Genomic DNA, 14,407 nt, shown 5'->3' with positions numbered 1-14,407 from the left:
GGGCCTGTCTGGAAATTAATTGAAGGAGGGTAAAAATCATGAGGAAGCGACATGGTGCTGGATGTACACGCGTCATCACACAACGTTCGAGGCTTGCCCTCTCTGCAGAGCAGGCAGCGATTTGTGACACATGTGACTACGGAGTATAAAACTGCCGCAGGCGCGTGTGTAACGGTGCAAACCGTTCAGCGCACATTGCTGAACAGAGATCGCTACAGCAGACGACCCCTCAATCGTCCTGTGGTGATCCAATTACATTGCGACCTACGATGGCAGACGCCATGGGATCATCAAGATTGGACCTTTGATCAAGAGAAAATTGTCACCAGATCGGATTAAGCACGTTGGCTGTTATACCTGGTCCGTGGTCGTATTCGGATAAGCTGTCACTCAGACGAGTGAGTAGCTGAAGTGATCCGCAAAACGGGCAGATATAGAAGTAAGTTCGTGTGTACACCGGGGATGGGAGTTGGATCTATGCTGTTCGTGTTGTATATTAATGATCTTGCGGACTGTATTAATAGTAAGCTCACACGTTTAGCAGATGACGTACTTATCTCCAGCGAAGTACAATCTGAAAGTAGCTGTACAAGTTTCAGTCAGATCTTGATGAGATTTCATAGTGGTGCAGCAATTGACAACTTGATTTAGCTGTTCAAAAATGTAAAATTGTTCACTTCAGACAACGAACGAACATAGTTGCCTATGAATATACCATTATTTTTTAATTTATTGACTTTCGGTTTGTGTCTGTACAGCTATCTCAGCAATGGAAAGATGATACACGACAGATGTTTAGATGTGTGTGAATTCCTAAGGAACCAAACTGCTGAGGTCATCGGTCCCTAGACTTACATACTACTTAAACTAACTTAAGGCTAAGAACAACACTCACATCCATGCCCTAGGAGGGACTCGACCCTCCGTCGGTAGTGGTCGCACGATTAGTGACATCGCGATACACGACAGTGTGTTTGTTGCGACTTTCGTGACGCTTATGACGATACATAGGTAGGGACAACACAACACCCAGTCCCAGAGAGGAGAAATTAATATAGTGTCAGTGGGCCACAGTAGGAATCTATAAATTCGTACAAATACTTAGGTCTATCACTTAGTAGCTACATGAAGTGGGACGATCAGATAGGCTAAGATGTGGGTAAAACAGGTGGCAGACTTCGATTTATTGGTAGAATAGTGGGAAAGTGCAATGAGTCTACAAAGGAGATTGCTTAAAAACCGCTCATTAGACCCATCCTAGAATATTGCTCAAGTGTGTGGCACCCGTACCAAATACGACTAGCAGGAGATTTTGAACGTATACAGAGAAGGGCAGCACGAATGGTAACAGATTTGTTTGACCCGTGGGAGAGTGTCACAGACATTCTGACGGAACTTAAATGGCAGACTCTTGAAGATAGACGTAAACTATCCCGAGAAGACTACTAAAAATGTTTCAAGAACCGGCTTTAAATAACGACTCAAGAACCACACTACAAGCGCCCTACACATTCCCTCCACGACGATCGTGAGGATTATATTAATTACAGCAGGCGGAGAAGCATTTAAACAATCATTATTCCCGAACTCCAAGCGTGAATCAAACGAAAAAAGTGGTACAGTGGGATGTACCCTCTGCCATGTACTTTACAGTGGCTCGCAGATTACATATACAGATTTAGATGAAGTCTGTCTGCTCGGAACATGTACCGTGCCACGGAGGGAGTAAACAACAGTTGCAGACTATGTGAACACTATTGCGACCGCCTGCTCATGCTTGATCACCGATGGTGACAGAATCATTCACGACGATAATTGTCCTTGTCTTAAGACCAGAATCGTGTTCCAGAGACTTGATGAGCACGATCGTGACCTATCGCTGATGTGTTGGCCACCATATACGCCTGATCTGAATTCGATGGAACGCATCTGAGATGCTACCGGGCGCCAGCTCTGCAACCACAAACCACCGGCCACTAACTACTCGAACTGCATGAGCTGAGCCTAGACATATGGAACCATATTCCGCCAGAACTCCGGGACTTGTCCAATCCATGCAGCGCACAGTCACCACAGTATTGCGTTTTCATGCTGGTAAAACCCACTGTTAAGCAGGTGGTCAAAGTGTTTTGGCTCTTCAGTGAATTTTATTCACTAGGAGACTGTGTTTGCGCTGCATTGCAGGTTTCACGAAATGTGCGATATTCGTTACAAGGTAGGCTGCGCAGTCTATAGATTTTAGATGCCGTGTGTGAATCGAGCAAGCTGTGTTTAACTAAGATAAGCTGCAAGACTTATTTATCCAAAAACTGAATGTAAGTCGGAAAAAATTGTGTAAGGAAACAGTTTTGTTTCTCAGCACTTCCGTCTCAATTTTCGTTTCATTTCCACTGAGTTTTTAAAGCTGGTTGCTAAGGTCTGTTGATGTAGGTGAAAAAATGAACTGGGCTATCGAAGCACAACTTAGGAGATGCCCTCAGTTTCAATTCAGCCAGATGAGGTACAGTTTTGTATGGAGCGACGATTACATCACACAGCACAAATTTTGAGCCAACAGTTCTTTTAAAACCACAGATGCGGGCTCCATATGTGTTTTTTGTTTTTTCTTCTTTGCCGATTGCGAACTGCGAGGAGAGTCTAGTGTCATTCAGCTACAGAGAAGTGACACGGCTCACTTTATAATTTGGTCATTACTTATAGTCCACCTGAAAAGCATTACTTTACCCAGCCATTTTTATGTGATTCTATAATTTCGAAATAGAAATTTCTTCATACACCAGTTTTTAAGCAGCTCTTCTTCTGTGCCCACTTCTGGACAAGTTAACAAGCATTTTTAACACCAATGCTCCCAGGTTTTCCTCACACTACAAGTATGCACAGTTAGTTCGCGGAAGTACGTACATCAGCGCTCAGAAAACTAAGTAATGTTGATATCTATTAACTTTCAAGTGGTTCTCGTATTTTCTGAGCAAATATCACTAACATTTTGTAAGTTTTTCATTTTCAAGACGGACTTGCTACCGAGGAGGCGACAGAAAACAACACACAGTGCGGTTGGTGTTTTACAAATTGTTACTTGCCGCCTTCATGGCGATGCAATTTTAATGGCTAGTGGTGTGTTCTACACCAAAAAAAGATAAGAAAGTCATAATGTTTGGTGGAATGGAACAAGAGCTAACAATACATCAATATGTTCGTAAGTTCGTGCTTTTTGTTCTACCATTTGACACACAGCTTATTTTCACATTTTAAGCCGTTCAGGCAATATTGTGGACATGCAGGGTATAGTGATTCAGCAGGCTGTCATTGGAATTTCCACTCAAATGTGGAACTGGCAGTAGTTGCCGGCAGGGATTCGCAAATTCGATCGGCCGGGAGTTCGGAACGGGGATTGGGGGTGGGGGTTGGCCGTCGACCCGCCCGCGGGGTCAGGAATGGTAGGTAATTAACAGGGCAGCGCGCGCCGCCCGATTGACCGAAGGTGGACACTGGCTGATTGCGTGCTGTGTGGAGGTGGGACGGGGTGTGTGTGTGGGCGGCGGGGGTTGGGGGAGGCCATGTAGCTCATGCTCACATCTCGTTGCGGCGACACACGAAACCGCGTGCCCCTGTACCGCGACACTATCCTATAGAGGTGACAGGCCAAAGCCTATTATCAACCGGGCATTTATAACGTACCGTGTAACAGTCGAAGTCGAGGTTACATTCTTACGTTCTCATTCTCGGGATACTTTTCTTGTGTAGATCTTTTTAAATTCAGCAGCTCGTTGAAGTATTGGCCTCCGCACGGGTTCATAATTCTTGATTGGAATGCTATGTCTCTCGTAAGTTCACGGATTTTGTAATGGACCATTTACGTCAGGGCCGGTCACGGCGTGCCAAACTTCACTCGTGCAGGGTGTGCACATGCGGTCCGAGTGCAGGCCTGGGCCTGACCTGTCTCGGCTTTGCTCGGTTCTTCCCGGACTTCATTGCTTATTGTGGTTTGGTACTACTCGGTCGGCAGATTCATGGTGACAGCGCTCTTTATCCTTCGCTGTTTGTTCGTGGTATGAAGGGCGTCCACAGGTCCAGTGGATGGTTGCACAAGAACATACAATCTAGCTATCTATCATCACAGTCCTTTAAAATGAGTGGGGGAGAGGGATGAGAATTCTCAGAACATATCAACTGGTACAACAATTTTCTATGATACGACATTACAGTATCACGCCGTAAGAACGTAAAGATTTAGACGACGGTGCAAGAGCAAAAAATTACAGCGATCGACAGACGGGATTCATTGTTATGTGCATGAAGAAGCAACTTGTGCTAAATTTGCAGGCACAGAACAAATGAAGAAATTGGTGGTACGAATTGCAAAGTATCTGAAGTCACAGGCATTATTGCACAATCAGTTGCGAAAGTTTTCGATGGAAGTGAACGAAGAGCATAGAGACTTTATATGTTACTGCAAAGTACGTTGGGTAAGTCAAGGTGCATGTCTGGAACTATTCCTCGATTTAAAACGGGAGGCACAAAATTATAACATCCGGAATGGTTTACAGACCTCCCATTTTAACTTGTATTGACTGCACAGTGCCCGCAATAACACATTGGAAAGTGAAAAGAAACTTCTTTCTGATGTGATGGAGATGCATTTAGAAAGAAAATCGCTCTGTATAGGGGATGCATTTTGATAAACAAACCGACTGACGTTGAAGAAAGCAACAGGTTTGAAGAATTTATTGAATTCATTGTGATGTTGAAAGAATTAGGAGGATAGTTTCCTGAATATTTTGGGGACACTGCCAATGTAAATACTGTTTTTGAGCCGCTTTCCAGACAGTTTGCTGTCTCAGTTCAAAGCACTGATGTAACTGACTGATCGTCAAGATAATTCCCGTATTGAAGACAAATGCCTTTAACGTTAAAATTGCCGAGGATGTCTACATTGGTTCCCTTGGGCAGAGTTTCAACGTTTCCATAAATATATTGCAAAAGTACCTCAGTCTTTCGATCAACATATGTCTATGAAACTAAACAAGTCAAGATTACGTGTTAACTTCAGTGCGAAAATCTGTGAAGGTGTCTGCGTCTGTCTCTATGCCAAAAGTATATACCTGATAAAAGTTATATTACTTCTTCAGTGCAACAAAAATAATGAAATAAAACTGGAAATTTGTTTCGTTTATGATATATGTAGTAGAAATTGTGAACTATGAAACCAAGTCGTACAGCAGTGAGACTGCATTGCCATTTGAATGTGGCGGGTTCGCAATTTCCTCCTCTTATCCACCCTCACAGTCAGCGTGGCGTGGCTGTGGGAAAGTGTGCCTGCCAAGCTGGGCGCTGTGGCACCCAGCCAAGGGTATGGCTCGTGAGACGAAATCATGACCACCCCTGATTTACTTACAGAGGTGCTGAAATTTAGTAAAAGGGAAGCTGGAGCGAGAGCGCAGTCGGACAGTGTGTGGCTGCTTGCTTACGGAAGGCGTATAACACTCATTCACAACAACAGTGACATCGGTGACGAGTATACTGAAGGCCAGAAATGTCTTTCGTTTCGAGTTCGCGAAAGTAAGCATACGATATTGAGAGACTAGGTAAGTGTAGGTGGCACATAAAGTGAGTAATAGGCATATATGCCAACAAAAAGAGAGTAAAGGGCAGAATTACCTATGTCAGTGCGCTACTCTTGCATATTTAGTGCAGAAGTTCTGCCGTATGGCAACTACAAATTTTATATCTTCATTAATATTGATAGGATTGTGACCGACAAGGTCTTGTTGATTAGCTCTTGTAAGACCAATTAGTTTGGATGGACAGAGCTTACATGCCTTATCCGACTAAGGCGCGATAGCGTGAGGTAACAGAATAGCAGGCTTAATTACTTTGTAAACAGAGGTAAGATACACCTTAACACACAGTAGCAAGCCATTCGGGAACCATAGTTGCGGTGTAATTCACAATCAGGAGATACAGCTGACATATATTTACGTCGATAAGCTGATGATCAATCATGAAACAATTAAATATGCAAATTGGGAGATAATAATAAGGAACAACAATAATTGGATTACATGACGTGAAAGAGAAGACAATTTCTTTTCAGAACAACCCCGCTTATGAGTATACTGTCATTTACTCACGTTTATTCTTCTCTATAAATTATCCAACTGAAGACCAATATGTAACAGACTGTATTGAAACCGGTATAACTTCGTCGTATCATAAAACGCCCAAAGGAATAAGCGGAGGAATTGGACCTTAGGGCAGGGGAGCATTCACCTTTTATTGTTCACAATATCTATTAAAGTTAATCGACAGAAATAACAATCGTCATAAACTTTAAGTGAGAGAATATTTCTATATGAAGTACACCAAAGCAAATATAACAACTTTTCAAAAGAGAAAGATAATACCTTTTTATAAAAAATAGAATACACTGAACGCCTAAAGCGCTACTGAAAGTTAACTTACAGACAAGTTTAAAACCTTCCCCAAATATATCGTTTAAAAGAAAGAGTAACTTTATACACGAACTGTGAATAACTGTATTTTGTATTAACAAATAGTGAAGAAATGACATTTATAATAATAAACTCCAAGTCAGAGAACATTTATACATGAAGTCTATCAGTTAGCTTTAGTTACTATCGAATGTACAACAACTTTTCAAATGAGAAACTTAATACCTTTTTATAGGAAACAGAAAACACTGCACGCCCAAAGGGCTATCGTAAGTTCACTTACAGATAGTTTTAAAACCTTGCCCAAATATATTCATTAAAAAAAAGAGTAACCTTACATACGGATTCTCAACTAGACAGGCAATAATCTAAATCAGACACTTCTCTTACAAATGGTTCCCAGCTCACGGCATCTGCCAAGCGCGGACATGAACGTCCTGCGGAACGCCCAAGACGGGCCACACCTGGTTGTGCCGCAAGGACCCGATTTATCGGCCCGACCGACAGCGCGAAGTACAGTTGAATCGCTGATTGCAGAAACAACATTTGTCCACTTTTTGATTAAATTGAGTTAAGAGCTGATTTCTATGTTATGGCGCTCCCTCTATCGAATGAATGCAGAAACAACATTTGTCCATTATTCTTAATGGGACAAACAAGATCCCGACGTCATGAGTGAGAGGAGAAAGAACACTTGTCCAGGACTAGAGCTATTTCTGCAGCCAACGTTGGCTAGCCTGTTGTGTAATATCATCTCTGTGTTCGCACAGTGTTTCTTTGTGAAGCACAGCAATGTTGAACAGGGAAGATACGGATGTACATGATGGCGGTGAAAGTAGAAAGAGGAAAAAAGGTGTAAAGAATGTTGAGTATCAGCGTGAAATCATAAAGAGGTCGCGAATTAAAAGTTTAGAGTACAAAAACTACAGTGGAAAGTTAGTTTCAAAGAAAACCATTGGTGTGGACTGCAAGTAAGTAATGTTCTAATACGGGAGGTTATACGTCAGTAAAATAGGAAATTAATGATTTATTGCGTGACTGAAATGTCTGTGTAATTTTGTACATGTCATAGAACCTGCTTTGGAAGAATTCCTGAAGAGGAAAGAAATGAAGTATTTTCACTTTTCTACAACATGACATCAAAGGACACACAAGATTCTTATCTCCAAGGGCTTGTTACTGTAGGTAATATTTCCAGAAGACGAAGAAGAGTACCAGAAGGAGGCAACTGCAAACCAAGATGCAAAAATTTCCAGTATTTTATTAATTCCAGCACTGGACGATCAGAGGTATGCAAGAAAGTTTTTTTAAGTATCCATGGTGTCACAAACCAAAGGGTAAGGAGGATAAGCAATCTTCTTGCTTGTGGAAAGTTGCCTAGTGACCAGAGCGGTAAAAATCCATCGGGAAATCAAATCGATGGTGCAGAAATAAGTTTGATAATTGATCACATAAATTCCTATCCGCAAAAAATTCCTCACTATAGCATTAGAGAACAGCGTTATTAAAATAGACAACTTAATGTCAAAATCATGCATGAGCAGTTCAGATTACGACATCCCCAAGCAAGTAATATTAAGTACGAATTTTATTTAAAAATATTCAAAGAACGTTATTCACTTACATTTGGTCGACGACAAGTTGACACATGTGGTACTTGCGAAGCGCTTCAAAATAAATTACGAAACAAAACACTGAATGAAACGCAGGGCCGCAAAGTTTTCTGCTCGTATTTGTGAAGTACAAGCATTGTGTCAAAAAGACGAGGATGTTTCAGGTATTTCCATAGATTTTATGCAAAATCTATCCCTTCCTACCATTCCACTTCAGGAAGTTTTCTACCTTCGGCAACTCAATGTTAATGTATTCAATATCTACAACCTGAAGACAGGATGTGCAACATTGTACATTTATCATGAAGGTGCAGCAAAGAAGGGTCCCGATGAAGTCTGCACGTTTCTGTTGCATTACATACGAAATTAATTGCCACAAAACATAAAATACCTGCATATATTTTCAGATGGCTACCCCGGGCAGAATAAGAGTAATACTATGGTCAGGTTCCTCATGGCAGTTGCAGCATCTCAGTATTTACTCAGAATTTATCATTATTTCCCGGTCAGAGGCCATTCATTCTTTCCCTGTGACAGGGACTGTACAGCGATTAAGAGGAAAATTCGAGCTGTCGATAGGATTTATAGCATCATGTATTTTGTAGAACTTATTGTTGCTGCAAATACCTTTAACAAATACCAGGTTAAGTTGCTTCAACAGAATTTGTACTGGCTTTCAAACAATGGTGGCCTAAATTTTACAAACGCAATGCCTTGTCTTTGGAAACAATGAACAGCAAAGTGCTCACAAGGAATGAGAAACAACCCTTCACCGTTTCAGAATTCATGGAATTTGAATACAACAGTGAGTGTAGTGAGAACGTCATTGCAAAACCATATATTAGAAGCATGGTGACGCACGATTTCCGTTTACTTCTTGATTTGAAAACAATAGTAGCTCTACCGACGGCTAAAGCATACGAAAAATGTGTAGCACTAAGTGAGAAGAAAATAGCTGACCTCAAGAAATTGGAGCCGTATATCCCTGAAGAGCACCTAACCTTTCACAGAGCTCTCTACAACTGGCCTTCAGTAGACAGCAGAGGGCCTGACAGTGGATAATAGACATGGGTACAAGCAATATTTCACTAAGCTTGCTATTTATCTGACTGTAATTTGTAGTTAAAAGAAGTTGTTTAGAATCTGTTACGTACACATAGGATAAGAATTTTGGTAAGGATAAATAATATAGCTGATCTCCAGAAAATGTTATGTATCCTAATAATAACAATTTTTGTATTGAACATCTTCCTAGGAATTGGCTGGGAAACGACTCAGCCTGTGCTGGATAGGATGGATGCCAGTCTTTGTTTTTCAGGCAGCCTTTATTTAAACAATTTGAGGCAGTAGCTCCATCCAATGTGTTCACCATGAGGTCTAGAGTCCAGCTGACCTAGTACACAGTACTGCCACCAGAGTGCACTTTATCCCATAGTCGACTGGGAGGAAAATGGCAGGAAAATGACTCAGTCTGTGCTGGGCTGCTGGAGACAGGGAGGAGTGTACTTTATTTATTATGGAACAATTTATTTAGGTACGGATTTTAAATAGTTTATTTATTACACTGAAACAAAACACCCGCTCTGACATGCTTGGTATCGCAAACTGCTAGAAAATCACCGAAATAATGCAGTACACTGATGTACAGACACACAAACCACTCGTAAATTGTCAAAATAATGCATGTATAATGATCTGCAAACACGCTTGCTAATTGTAAACTGTCGAAATGATGCACTGAACAGCCTACAGAGCTGCAAAGTACCCCGAAATCACCGAAATAATGCAGTTCACTCATGCACAGACATGTTCACTAATTATAAACTGTAGAAATAATGCGTGCAATTTATTTAGGGACATTTTTGAGCTACTTTATCAATTAGATTGAAACAAAACACTCACCCTGGAGTGTTTGAGGTCGCAGGAAATAGTCTACAGACATACACTGATGTGCAGAGATGCAAACAACTTGTAAATTGTTAAATTAATGCATGTAAAAGGCTCTGCAAACACTCTTGCTAATCGTCAACTCTCGAAATCATGCATTGCACAGCCTGCAGACCTGTTCACAAAATAATGCGACAGACACGAAAACAACTTCTAAATCACCCAAATAATGCATATATAACGCTGTACCAACATTCTCACAACGCTTAAACAGCCGAAAATAATGCACTGCACAAACAATCAGTGCACGTAAAAAACGTTTACGAACTATAGTCAATCGCGACATATCAGCGAACTGCACCCCTAGAGAACTCCAAGGTGGACACGCCGGTAGCGTGGTGACACCGGTCCCATACATGAGACGCCCCGTGGGCCTTGCACGAATGTTTATCATTGATGGTGCAATACCCCTCTACCTGTGGATACTGACATCACAGGTCAATCTACAGAAATCCGTTCCAATGCCTGCCAGAATAGCACAGGGTGCACGTATCAAACCAACAGTGCGATTACACGTCGCCGAAAGTGCAACCTAGTAGTAAAATTACCGAATTTAGAAAGTGATTTGGCTAAGGAACGTGATATGAAACCGGTATTTGCAACTCCCTTACGCCGGCACCGCTAGATATTTCTCCAGTATTTGTAATGCATTCTGTCTCGATGCCATGGCAGAGGTTTCGTGATATACCGACTGGGTTATATTCAATGGTTGATTAAGAAGGATCACAAACAGTAGATGGGGTGCTGATTGAGGTCGTAAGAAATGTACACTAGCTTTTCAGATCTCTAGTGTTACACTATCTGCTAGAAATGCTGTCTGAGATTTGGAATCAAGACTCTCCATTCAACCACATACCTGCATTGGATCCTATGGAGAAGTCCTTTAATAATTACAGCCACTAGTGAATCATATTTATGGCACTCTCATATCTCGAAACGAGTCACCTTTCTCGAACCTACCTACTACAGTAAAATTCCAACATCGTTTTAGGTAGTCCTTACGCATCTTGCAGCTGCTGCCATTTCTGCAGCTTTAAGCATGTGATCATTCATATTTAAGTCGGGACTGAGTAGAATCGGAGAAAGCTATATCTACCACCTTCTGAAACCTGTGCAGAAACAGGCTAAGCTTAGTTAACACAACTACGTTTTGAACATTCTATGGAAATGGGACCATATTGTCGTAGCTCCGCCAACTGTTCACGATGTGTAAGGTCAGCGCCAAACAAAGACCACTCCTGCAACAAGAAGTAGTATAAAAGACAGTGTCGGAACTGTGAGAAGGATGGGGATTTTGCTACTGCATTGTGATGCATCCCCAAACTACATACAAGTACCGCTGTCCAAAGCAGATCCGTGTTCCTCAGAGCCCATTCACGTCGATCACCCCAGTATCATATCTTCATTATTCTGTACCATCCAACAGAGAAAAATTACGAACTACAAAAGCTCCACTAACTTCATCCAACAGAGAACTCGGATAAGATGTTTATCTCATCTCTCTGCTCCCATATACTGAAAATAAATACTGTCTGCCTGCAGGCATAGAGTACATGCTACCATACTATTAAATATACAGCTGCTGATCCATTACACGGACCAGTGTAAAGGTGTACCCCCTGTCCTGTTGGAGGATGACCGTATCCCACAAACTATACTATAAGTCTAACAGACCGTCCCTGTGACCCTGTACCGTTGTTTGACACGTTTTTTTGTGCTGTAACACGCTTTGTGCACTGCCATGCATTCTGTTTTTTCCGCCACAACTTTGAGATCTGTGTCAGGCACTAAACTGACATTAACACGTTCTGATCCATTGCTTTTCACAGAAAACTAGATATCACATGCTGTAAGTGTACCATAACACACCACACAAACTGGATGATTTTAAATAAAAGACTGTTACAACATCAGGAAACTAGAAGAGTTTGGCGGCATTGTGAAGAGTTTCCAAACTGCTGTCTGAAGGTGATTGATGACCTCTACATTTAAACTCGTCTGCCACAGTGACGGAATAGCAATGGCTCTGCATTCTGTTTCGACTGATTCCTCATATTGCAGTCATGTGCGCAATCACTGTTTCGGTGATAGCCATCCCCAGAAGGTGCCCCTCCACCAAAATTCTTTCTCCAACTCAAAGAAGCTTTGTCAGTCAATCATTATGTGGTAGCCAACAGCGTACCCGTGAACAGATGGAATGGAAAAGACACCGTCGATATACTGAAATAATAAGCATCACAGTTGATAATTCAAACAATTTTAGCAATTTTATAGTAATTTCAACACCAACCAATGATGCAACAGCATGTTTCCCAATTTCAGTATCATAACTAAGCAGTCTCTACTTAGCGAGTATCATTGCGAATGGAAATAGATGACTGTGCAGTACATCCATTCATTGTTAATTCTCTAACATATACATCATCGAAGTGTACTAGACAGTGCTATACACATTTCTAGCACCTCGAGCACAGCGCTTACTTTATGATCTATCTCATTGTGGATGGGAGTCACAGAGCATTCTCACAGTCTTAGGATAAAATTAGAGACTGAAAGACCCCCTTGCACTGATTTTGACAAACCCACCTGCAGCACCGTTACCGCTTTAATCTGCAACCGACCAGAAGTAGACTGCTACATTCCACATCTCGTGAATGTATGGAGCTTGCCAAATCCTCACCCATCCAAGAGCACAAGATTTCTCCAGGTGCGCCCATGTTGAAGAGGTTAGCACTCTTTATCGATGTATAGTAATACATTTGAAAGTGTTGTGATGCAATTGAAGATGATTAATAAGAACAAGAGATTTTTTAGCAAGATAGAGCTCCAGATGGATGGGGTTCGAAGCATTCTGCATAAATCAACTACACTATCAATTTTACAGAATTGTTCTGGTGTCTGGAATCAGTATCAGGAGGGTATTGGTAAGAGAGAGCATAAACACATGCACTTCTAAGGCTACACAGTTCTGCACTTAAAAGAGGCTATAATGTTAGATCGCTAGATTTTCCAATCTATCAGCCATGTGGAATGCAGCGCTATTAACATTCGAATGTATTTCCAGCGCATGACATACACCCTTCTTGCAGGTTCCTCTACGATAAACTACGGTAGCAAACTCGAAAACGAAAAAAAATACTTCCTTAAAACAGTGCTCTGTATAATACATGCACAATATAGTTTTGCAGAGATGTATATCGTCCACTGTTCACATCCGGTCATGGTACAGAAATTATTCTATGTCCACCTCAGTCCTATATAAAATGATCGTTAGTAATGGAGACTACTCTAACAACGGAACAGCGTCTGACATGTGAAATTACAAGTCATGGTGCCACTAACTCTGTAAACAGCACCACTGTCAAGCAGATGTATACACAGTGATGCAGTGTCTCACAAACACCTATCGCCAAATTAGTTAGGAAGCTGAAGTATTGAAGGAGAATGGAGTACATCACATAAATCTTTGTTTGTTTAGAGGAATGTGTCATATTTCATCACACATGAGATAGACCTCCTCTGATGACTGAGAGGTCTACTGTTAACAATCACAAGTAGACACTGTTCTACGACCCACACAAAACATGTGTTTGTATACAGGTCGTATACTGGGTATGTCACACAACTGATGCATCTTGACAGAACATCAAGAAAAAATGGTCAAATGACCTGCAGCAACTTCTCCCTCTCTCTATCTAGAATGAATCACTATGACAGTTTACAATTAGCCAGCGTGTTTGCATTATTTTGACAATTTACGAGTTCTTTGCGTGTCTGTACATCAGTGTACTATATTATTTCGGTGAATTACGAGTGGTTTTCTCGTCTGTAGGCTTTGAATTGCGAACTCAAGCAATTCAGATCGTGTGTTTTGTATCTGTGTAATAAATAAACTATATGAAATCAGTTGCTAAATAAACTGCACAAAAGTAAATAAAGTACACTCCTTCCTCTCTCCGGCAGCTCAGCACAGGCTGAGTCATTTTCCTGCAATTTTCCCCTGCAACTGCTATAGGATGAAAGTGCACTCTGGTGGCAGTACTGTGTACTAGGTCAGTTGGACTCCGGACCTCATGGTATGCACACGGGATGGAGCCAATGCCTAAAATTGTTTAAATAAAGAGTGAAAATTAAGACCCACGTCCATCCTATCCACCAGGTGAGCACAGGGTAAGTTCTTTCTCCGCCGTTTTTTCTCCCCAGACCACCACCTTGGATTACGTCACAGAAGGGTGGAAGTGCCCTCTTGTGGCAGTGTTGTGTACTAGGTCAGCTGGACTGCAGACCTCATGCTGAATACACTGGATGGAGCTACTGCTTCACATTGTTTAAATAAAGACTGCCTCAAAAATACTTACATCCATCCTAACCAGCACAGGCTGAGTCCTTTTCCAC

Source organism: Schistocerca piceifrons, chromosome 6 (assembly GCF_021461385.2).
Source record: "Schistocerca piceifrons isolate TAMUIC-IGC-003096 chromosome 6, iqSchPice1.1, whole genome shotgun sequence".
Classification (NCBI taxonomy): Eukaryota; Metazoa; Arthropoda; class Insecta; order Orthoptera; family Acrididae; genus Schistocerca; species Schistocerca piceifrons.
This window is presented reverse-complemented; position numbering follows the sequence as displayed.